General features: G+C 41.9%; 1 pseudogene; it reads left to right on the forward strand.

The window, feature by feature from the left end:
• The first annotated feature begins 3,553 nt into the window (after window positions 1–3,553).
• On the forward strand, window positions 3,554–3,685 carry LOC130854624 (U4 spliceosomal RNA; annotated as a pseudogene).
• Window positions 3,686–8,975: the final 5,290 nt, after the last annotated feature.

Raw genomic sequence — 8,975 nt, forward strand, 5'->3', positions numbered from 1 at the left:
ATGGTGTGCTACCTTTTTTCTAAGGTGAAAATGTGAATAGAGATGGAGATGGAGGTAGCCATCAACATATGTTACCTGTAGAAAGGGAGGGACTAGGGTGGAGAGGATGGGGTGGACGTCTGGATTCCTTGAATGTACCTTGTTTGTAAATTTGGCTTTGAAACCTTGTAAATATCTCACAAAATTATAAACCAAAATTAAAGCCAAATGAAATAAAAGAAAAGCAAGGCCCAAGAATTGAAAGCAAAATGAAACCCATGAGTCTCATGGTGTATTGAGATGGTAGCCTACTCACAGAGATGCATGATTTCAAATTACTTCTTAAAAAAATCATGTTGAACACATAGCATAAGATTTACTGGCTTAACCACTTTAAAGTGTAAGTTCAGTAATGTTAAGTACATTCACTCAGCAAATCCCCAGAGCTTTCAGAACTGAAACTCTCTACCCATTAAACAACGTCCCGTTTCCTCTTCCCCCAGCCAACAGCAACTACCGTCCTACTGTCTGTTTCTAGGAAGTTGATTACTTTAGATGCCTCATATAAGTAGAATCACACAGTATTTGTCTTTTTGTGACTAGGTTATTTCACTAGCCTAATCGCCTCCAGATTCATCCATGTTGTAGCATGTGACAGAATTTCCTTCCTTTTTAAGGCTGAGTAATATCCTACTGGGTGAATATATGACATTTGGTTTACCATTCATCTGTCAGTGGACATGTGCGTTGCTTCCGCCCTTTGGCTATTGCAAAGAATGCTGCTCTGAACATGGGTATACAGATATCTCTGTGAGATGGTGCTTTCAGTTCTTCTGGATTTATACCCAGATGTAGGATTGCTGGATCATAGGGTAATTCTATTTTTAAGATTTTGGGGAAGCTCCATACTGGTTTCCATAACGTCTGTACAACTTTGTATTCCCAACAGTGCAAAGGGATTCCGATTTTCCACATCCTTGCCAACACTTGTTAGTGTTACTATTATTATTTTTTGTGAACAGCCATCCTAATGAATGTGAGGTGTATCTCATTGTGGTTTTGATTTGCATTTCTCTAATTGCTAGTGATGTTGAGGGCTTTTTTTTATGCTTTTTGGTCATTTGTGTATCATTTATGGAGGAATGTCTCAAAGTCCTGTGTACATTTTTGAATTGGGTTGTCTTTGTGCTGTTGAGTTGTAGGAGTTCTTTATATATTCTGGGTATTAACCCTTTATCAGATATATAATTTACAAATATCTTCTCCCATTCCACACGTTGCCTTTTAAAAACATTTTTTATTTATTTGTTTTCATTGGGTCTTAGTTGCGTCCTGCTGATCCCTTAGTTGCGGCAGGCAGGCTCCTTAGTTGTGGTATGGGAACTCTTAGTTGTGGCATGTGGGCTCCTTAGTTGTGGTATGGGAACTCTTAGTTGTGGCATGCATGTGGGATCTAGTTCTCTGACCAGGAATCGAACCTGAGTCCCCTGCATTGGGAGCTTGCAGTCTTATCCACTGGGCCACCAGGGAAGTCCCTCCAGAGGTTACCTTTCAGTCTGTTGGTTGTGTCCTTTATGCACAGAATTTTTAAGTTTGATGTGGTCCTATTTTTCTATTTTTTAATTTATTATCTGACTTTTGGTGTCATGTTTAACAAATCTTTGCCAAAATCCCATGTCACGAAGTTTTCTGCCTATTTTCTTCTAAGAATTTTATAGTTTCAGGTTTTATGTTTAGTTCTTCAGTCCATTTTGAGTTAATTTTTGTAGATGGTGTGGTAAGGATCCAGATTCATTCTTTTGCACATGGATATCCAGTTTTACCAGTATCATTTGTTGAAGAGACTGTCTTTCCCCCATTGAGTGGTCTTGGCACCTTTGTTAGAGATCATTTGACCACATACATGAGGGTTCATTTCAAGTTTCTCTCTTCTGTTATGTTGGTCTATGTGTCTGTATTTTTGCCAGTACTACCCTACTTTGCTTACTAACTTTGTAATATGTTTTGAAGTCAGGAAGCATGAGACCCGCAACTTTTTTGTTCTTCCTCAAAGCTGTTTTGGTTTTTCAGGGTCTCTTGAGATTCCATATAAATTTTTGGATTTTTTTTTCTATTTCTGCAAAAATGCTTTTGGGACTTTGATAATGATTACAGTGAATCTATAGATTACTTTGGGTAATATTGTCAAATTACTTTAAAATAGAAATTCGATCATACATATGTTAGGACATATAGCCTCAGGACAGAAAAAGACTGCAAGTAAACCTAGGTTTGGTTTTGTAATTGTTATGATCATATTGTTATGACAATATTTATCTTTTTATCCTGAAACTATTATATATGATAGGATAAAGCAAACAAGTAATTATGTTAATTTTATTAGAAACTAAGATTTTTGTAAAAAATGAGGTATAACAATAAAAAGCAAAATGAAAACATTATAATCTTAAATTGAATGAAATCAGTATAAACTCAGATATTAATAAAAAAAAAAAACTTTTTTCTTAACTCTGTCCACTGAGGAAGTCTAGAAACCAACCCAATTGCCATGAGCACCCCATGTCAAGATTTCAGTCTCTATATACCATTTCCCACTAAAACTTTCTTTGGAGAAACTGCAAAGTCCAGATTTGGGAGGAAATGAAAATGATATCTTGGGGTATCTTGTCATACCAGAAAGCAAGAAAACTAACTAAGCTTACTGTGTTGTGTCAAATGAAGACAGAAGCTAACTCAAAGGGGTCCCCTTTGGTTATAGATAGGATAATTTAAGTATCAGGAAGAAAAGGAATACATCAAATATGTTAATATTCATGAATTCATAATGACATTTTAAAAAACCAACATTGGTTACCTTTTGTGCAGGCTAGGAAACCTATTTATTATTAAGAAAGCTCCTAAGAGAAGGGAAAGAATCAAGCATTTCGCTTGCCTTCCTGGCATAAACTTCACCTTGGGGATCACCAAATAGGAAACAATATTTCCTTATAGAAATCTAATTCATAAATGCAGGAGGAATGTTGGAATTGATCTGTCAGCACTTTTCAATTTCTAATGAAATAATGACTCTAGGCAGTGAACATCAATAGCGAGCTGCTTAAACCATTTGATCAAAAACTTACGGGAGGACTTCCTAGGTGGCGCAGTGGTTAAGAATCTGCTGGCCAGTGCAGAGGACACGGGTTCAAGCCCTGCTCTGGGAAGATTCCACGTGCCGTGGAGCAACTAAACCTGTGCGCCACGACTGTTGAGCCTGTGCTCTAGAGCCCGTGAGCCACAACTATTGAACCCATGTGCTGCAACTATTGAAGCCCACGCGCCTAAAGCCTGTGCTCCACAACAAGAGAAGCCACTACAATGAGGAGCCCGTGCACCACAATGAAGAGTAGCCCCTGCTCTCATCAACTAGAGAAAGCCCATGTGCAGCAACAAAGACCCAATGCAGCCAATGAATAAAAAAAAAAACAGAAAACAAAAAAACTTACGGGAACTTTGTGATGGATGGATGGACAGATCAGGCTGAGAACGTCTGAAACCACTGACCAGTTTTCATATCATACAGAGAAAAACAACCAGTATTGCACAGTTGCAATGTCATCGCCAATGAAGTTTATCTGAGGCATGATTATTGCTAATAGAAAAACAATGAGACTTTAAGTTTCTCCTGCTGACTTGCAATTGGAAAGACACACCACCTGTGAAGTGTTCTGGCCAGAAAAACTGAATCTAGGTCTTGTTAACCTTAAAGTCTAACAACCAGTTTTGAAGTTTTACAGATTAAATGAAGTCTGAGATTTGCTTCAAAGTGGGCCAGGGAGAGAGTGGGTGAGGAATAGATGAACCAAGATAGGACATGTTGATAAGATATGTCCCTGCTGGAGCTGGACAGTGAGCAGATGGGAATTCACCACACTATCTCTTATGTGTGTGTTTTGAAATTTCCAAAAGAAAAAGAAAAAAATGTAAGTATTTGGACTCAATAACATTTTTCTAAATAACATTTGGGAAAACCACCTGGATTTCTTACTTGCTCCAACCTGTCACGGCAGTTCTTCCCTTGAGGTTTTGCTTGTCACTGTAGTTTCTAATGAGCTGTGTAAATACAAGCTGGAAGAAGATGAGCTACGTGCAAGACAAGTTGGTTAAATATCGAGAGAGTGAGGATGAGGGAGGCCTTCTAATGGTTTTATGAGTTGCAGTAACTTTGCAGGAACAAAGACCACAGTGAACGTTAAGAGTTACTAACAGCGCTCTTCCCGCTTCTAAAAACCCATATCTGTGCTCACTGGAGGTCTGACTCCCACTGCATTGAAGCTGCAGGAAAGCTATACGTTCTACCCAACGTATCTCTAGAGCCTAACATGTTGCCCAGTTCATACACACACACACACACACACACATTTAAAGGATTCTATTTTGTTTTGACTTGTAAATAATTTCAGATATATTTGCATGTCAAATAACAATACAGCATTTTCTGGTTAACATGTCGTAGTCTGCCAAGACATTCCAGAAAAGTATTTTACAAATGGGACAGCATCTCATTGTTTGAGCTGCTGGGATAAATTAATGCACACTCCTCTGAAGATCTCTCCCCTCTCCAAGATTCTTTTATTTTATGACAAAGCCATAGTTCTAGAAGCTTGTTTCTCACACCTGAAAAGATTAGGTTTGGGACATGATCCTGTAGAACGTAAGAGGTAAGCCGGATCAGTCTGAACACGGGGTCTGGAGGGTGAGAAAAGAGGTTGAGTCCTCATGGGTGGTACTAGTATTGGAGTGTGGGAGGGGTTCGTTCACAGCCGGAGAATTCCAAGAGGAAATGAGTCTATTTAGAAGGGGGAGGATCGAAGAGGAAGATGACACCAACCATGAAAACTTCCCTGGAAAGTAGACATGCATATAAAAAATACGAGTGCTGTGGTTTTTGTAAAGAGTGCACTCCTAAAGACTGCATAATTTAACACCTGCATAATGGGAGACTAATTTTCTCACAGGAATAAATGTGTTCTCAGAGTTCAGAAGTCTATCACTTTAGTGGCAAATTTTTGCTTTAATAGTGCTTTTATTTATCATTATTATTGCTAAAGGTTCTAGAGTTCTGGCTTCTAAATTCGTAGTGAAAAACCCCAAATTATTTAAAATTCTTTACAGTGTTTTATCACATCTAACTTGTATTACAAAATTATTGATTTGGGAGTGTATTTTCCCATCAGCGGTACTACTCTTTAATGACTGTTTGGAGGGCTAACATTTTAAAAAGTTATTATTATAACCAAAATAACACAGCAACACAATAATAAGCAAAATCACTACAGAAGGGTTTCTTTTTTTAAAAATTAATTAATTAATTAATTTATTGGCTGTGTTGGGTCTTTGTTGCTGTCCATGGGCTTTCTCTAGTTGCGGCAAGTGGGGGCTACTCTTCATGGTGGTGTGCGGGCTCCTCATTGCCGTGGCTTCTCTTGTTGCACAGCAGGGCTCTAGGTGCGTGGGCTTCAGTAGTTGCAGCACACGGGCTCAATAGTTGTGGCTCACGGTCTGTAAAGCACAGGCTCAATACTTGTGGTGCAGAGGCTTAGTTGCTCTGCGGCATGGGGGATCTTCCCGGAGCAGGAATCAAACCGCTGTCCCCTGCATTGGCAGGCGGATTCTTAACCACTGCGCCACCTAGGACGCCTGCAGAAGTGTTTCTTAGGTTGAAATGACATAGTTCACATCACTGACAAAATATGGTAGGTGTTTGTTCAGTGAACTAATCCTGCCGAGTATCAAGAGTACATAGGTTTCAATTCATAAGTCTAAAATGATGTGATTTTTTTTTCTAGTTTTTGCAAATTGGGGCAACATATATTACTTCACATTTTGATTTTTTAAAATTGAAGTATAGTTGATTTACAATGTTGTATTAACTTCAGGTCTACATCAAAGTGATATGCTGTTATAAATTCTTTTTCATATTCTTTTCCATTATAGGTGATTATAGGATATTGAGTATAGTTCCCTGTGCTAAACAGTAGGTCCTTATTGTTTATTTTATATATAGTAGTGTGTGTATATTTAATACTTTTATATCACACTATTTCTAAATTTGTACTTTGTGAATGTGGCTTCTGGAGTAAGGAAAGAGGACAATATACATAGATAAAAAAGAAATTGATCCAACCAGAAATGCTCCCTTCATCTTCGGAAGTCTAAGGCAATTGTCTACAAACATTTGGTAGCATCTAGTCTAGCAAGCATTTTAGGGAGTTACGAGCAGTATAGTTTAAATGAAAACTTAGAATGCTTTATGTATAACAGGAATATCATTTTGTGAAATTTTTGTTTCCTGATTTGAAGTACATATGTAACAAGTCACAGTGCAAATGTATTTATTTCTATTTTCATTTTTTTGGCTGTGGTGCACAGCTTGAGAGATCTTAGTTCCCCCACCAGGGGCCAGGGTATTCTCTAAATGTATTTCTTACTGCGGCTTGCTTGATAAAAGTCTAAAAAGGCACCACTGTAGTATCTTCTCTTTTACAAAAATAAAAACAAAGAAAGAAAACCAAAACGTTCCCTTTACCCCACTCCTTCCATAGCCTCAGCACTGTTTCTTAGTTCCTCTTCATAGCAAAACTTCTTGAGATGTTTATAATCACTATTTCCACCACTCCTTTATCTCTCGTGTCTCCACCCACTTCAGAGTCAGTCACCAACGACCTCCCTGTTCCTAAATCCACTGGTCACCTCTGTGTTCCTAAACCTCTTAACATCACAACTGGGTTTTTTCTTTTTTCTTTTCTATGTTGGGTGTTTGTTTCTGCACACGGGCTTTCTCCAGTTGTGGCAAGCAGGGGCTACTCTTCATTGCAATGTGCAGGCTTGTCAGTATGGTGGCTTCTCTCATTGTGGAGCCTGGGGCTCTAGGCTCTTGGGCTTCACTAGTTGTGGCTTGTGGGCTCTGGAGCACAGGCTCAGTAGTTGTGGCACTCGGCCTTAGTTCCTCTGCAGCATGTGGGGTCTTCCCAGAACAGGGATTGAACCCTTGTCCCTTGAATTGCCAGGCAGATTCTTAAGCTCTGTGCCACCAGGGAGGTCCACAGCTGGTTATTCTATTCTCTTGAAATACTTCCTTTCTTTATCTGCTAAGACACAGTTTCAGCAGGTCTCCTCAACCTACCCTTCTCAGTGTCTTTTATTGCTTGTTTTGTTTCTTTTTAATCTCTCTAGGGCTCTGTCCGAGGTCAACTTCTCCATCTACCTACTCTCCCAGGTGACTGTGGGAAAACAATCAGAAGTCTTTCTGAAGCCTTAAAAATGTGGCAGAGAATATGGCTAAAAGTAATTCAAGTGTGTGGTCCGGGCAACTGGGTGCAGGATGTCCTGCTTGAGCAGCGGAGGAGCTCAGGGTGCGGGCTTAGGAAAACCGGGTCGGCGTGAGTCAGAAAACTGCATGCGCACGCGGGGCACAGCCGTCAGGGGCAGGTGCTGGGCGTGGAGGCCATGGGGGCAGGGGCTGCCGAGGAGACAGAGGACTGACCCTCTCTGGGGGCGCTACCCCTCCCTCACGTGCGCACCTGACATCACCCTGCTTGGCCCCGGAGGATGGCTGGTTAGCCAGAGACGAGGAAGATTCCTCAGGGGAGGGACAACCTAAGCCAGGCACAGTCGCAGAGGGGCCAACAGAGGTGGGGCACAGACCCTCAGCCCTTCTGAGGGAGGTCTCCTGCCCCCAGGGCTGCTTTGCTTCCCACGCCCAGCTCAGATCGGGCCCCAGGAGGCCAACAGAGACCTGGCTAATAGCAGCTGCCCTCTCCCCGCAGCAAGGATCTGTGCAAGCGCACACACTGCTAGTCCTTCTGCAGTTCTTGCAAAAGACCACTGCCCCCGATCGTGTGAGGCCTTTGTGCAAAAAGATATACAAACAGAAATTTGGTGACTTGAAAGAGAACCTTGATTGTGGGACGGAACTGGGAGTGTGAGAACCGTATGCTCTCTTGCTTCCGGAATGCCGAGAGCTCACGAAAAGCAACGTGGGAGGAATCAGCGGGGCTCTTGGTCCTAGAGGTCTTGAGTCCCCCGGTCGCGTCTTTCTCTTAAATCTGTCTGTGTTTCTTGAAGCTGGCGGCACCCGTCATTCGCCCCGAGTCGCCGAGCTGGTCTTGGCAAGTGGCGCCCAGCGTGGGGCTCGAGGGGCCTGAGTGACGAAGGCTCACGCAAAGTGAAATTAATAAAAGTAAAACATTGGGAGTGCCGTGAAGCCCCGAGAGGAGAGTAAGAGGCCTCTGAAAAACTCCTGCCGGTGAGGAAATCTCGTGGGTATTTTGTTTTCGGGGTAAACTGTGGGAAATAGAGAGAGTTCAGATCAATATCGACCATACGTATGCCTGTGATGGCAGCTCCTCAGGGCAGGTGGAGCAAAAACAAGTGAAGGTGGATCATTAGAACTTCAGCACACAATTGAGAAACACAGTACGTGGTTTCCTTCTTCGGGAACGCTGGATTTGCGTACTTGGGAAGAGGTTGGGAATGAACTTAAAAAACTGCACTCTAGAGGAACTCCTATGCCTGTTTCCATTTGGTGAACACAGTCTCTAATCCAATCAAGACTAGAGCCTGAAAGTTCAGATGAGAGCCTTGCTGAAGAAGCCGGTCCCTCAGAGGACCGACAGGCATATGCGGTACCAGAGGGAAGAGGAAAACAAACGGGAGTGCACGTGGCTGAGGGATGAAGACCCTGGGCTCCCTCATGTGTGGAGGAGGACGAGCTTCCTCTACTGTCCCCTCCTCCACCCTCTTTAATGCCGCCTGGGGGAGCTTATGCCTTTCCTGTGTCTAAAGGACACTCAGTTTTATCACCCAAGGGCAACAGACAACCTAAAATAAAGCCTTATTCACTATTAATGTTTTGAATGTATCTGCACAGGCTACAGATACGGCAGCCGAGAGGCATGTTTGAGCCTCGTCCAGGAGCGTGACTGATGGTAATGATGCAGAGCCGCTGATACGGT

This window comes from Hippopotamus amphibius, chromosome 5 (genome assembly GCF_030028045.1).
Source record: "Hippopotamus amphibius kiboko isolate mHipAmp2 chromosome 5, mHipAmp2.hap2, whole genome shotgun sequence".
In the NCBI taxonomy this organism is placed as follows: Eukaryota; Metazoa; Chordata; class Mammalia; order Artiodactyla; family Hippopotamidae; genus Hippopotamus; species Hippopotamus amphibius.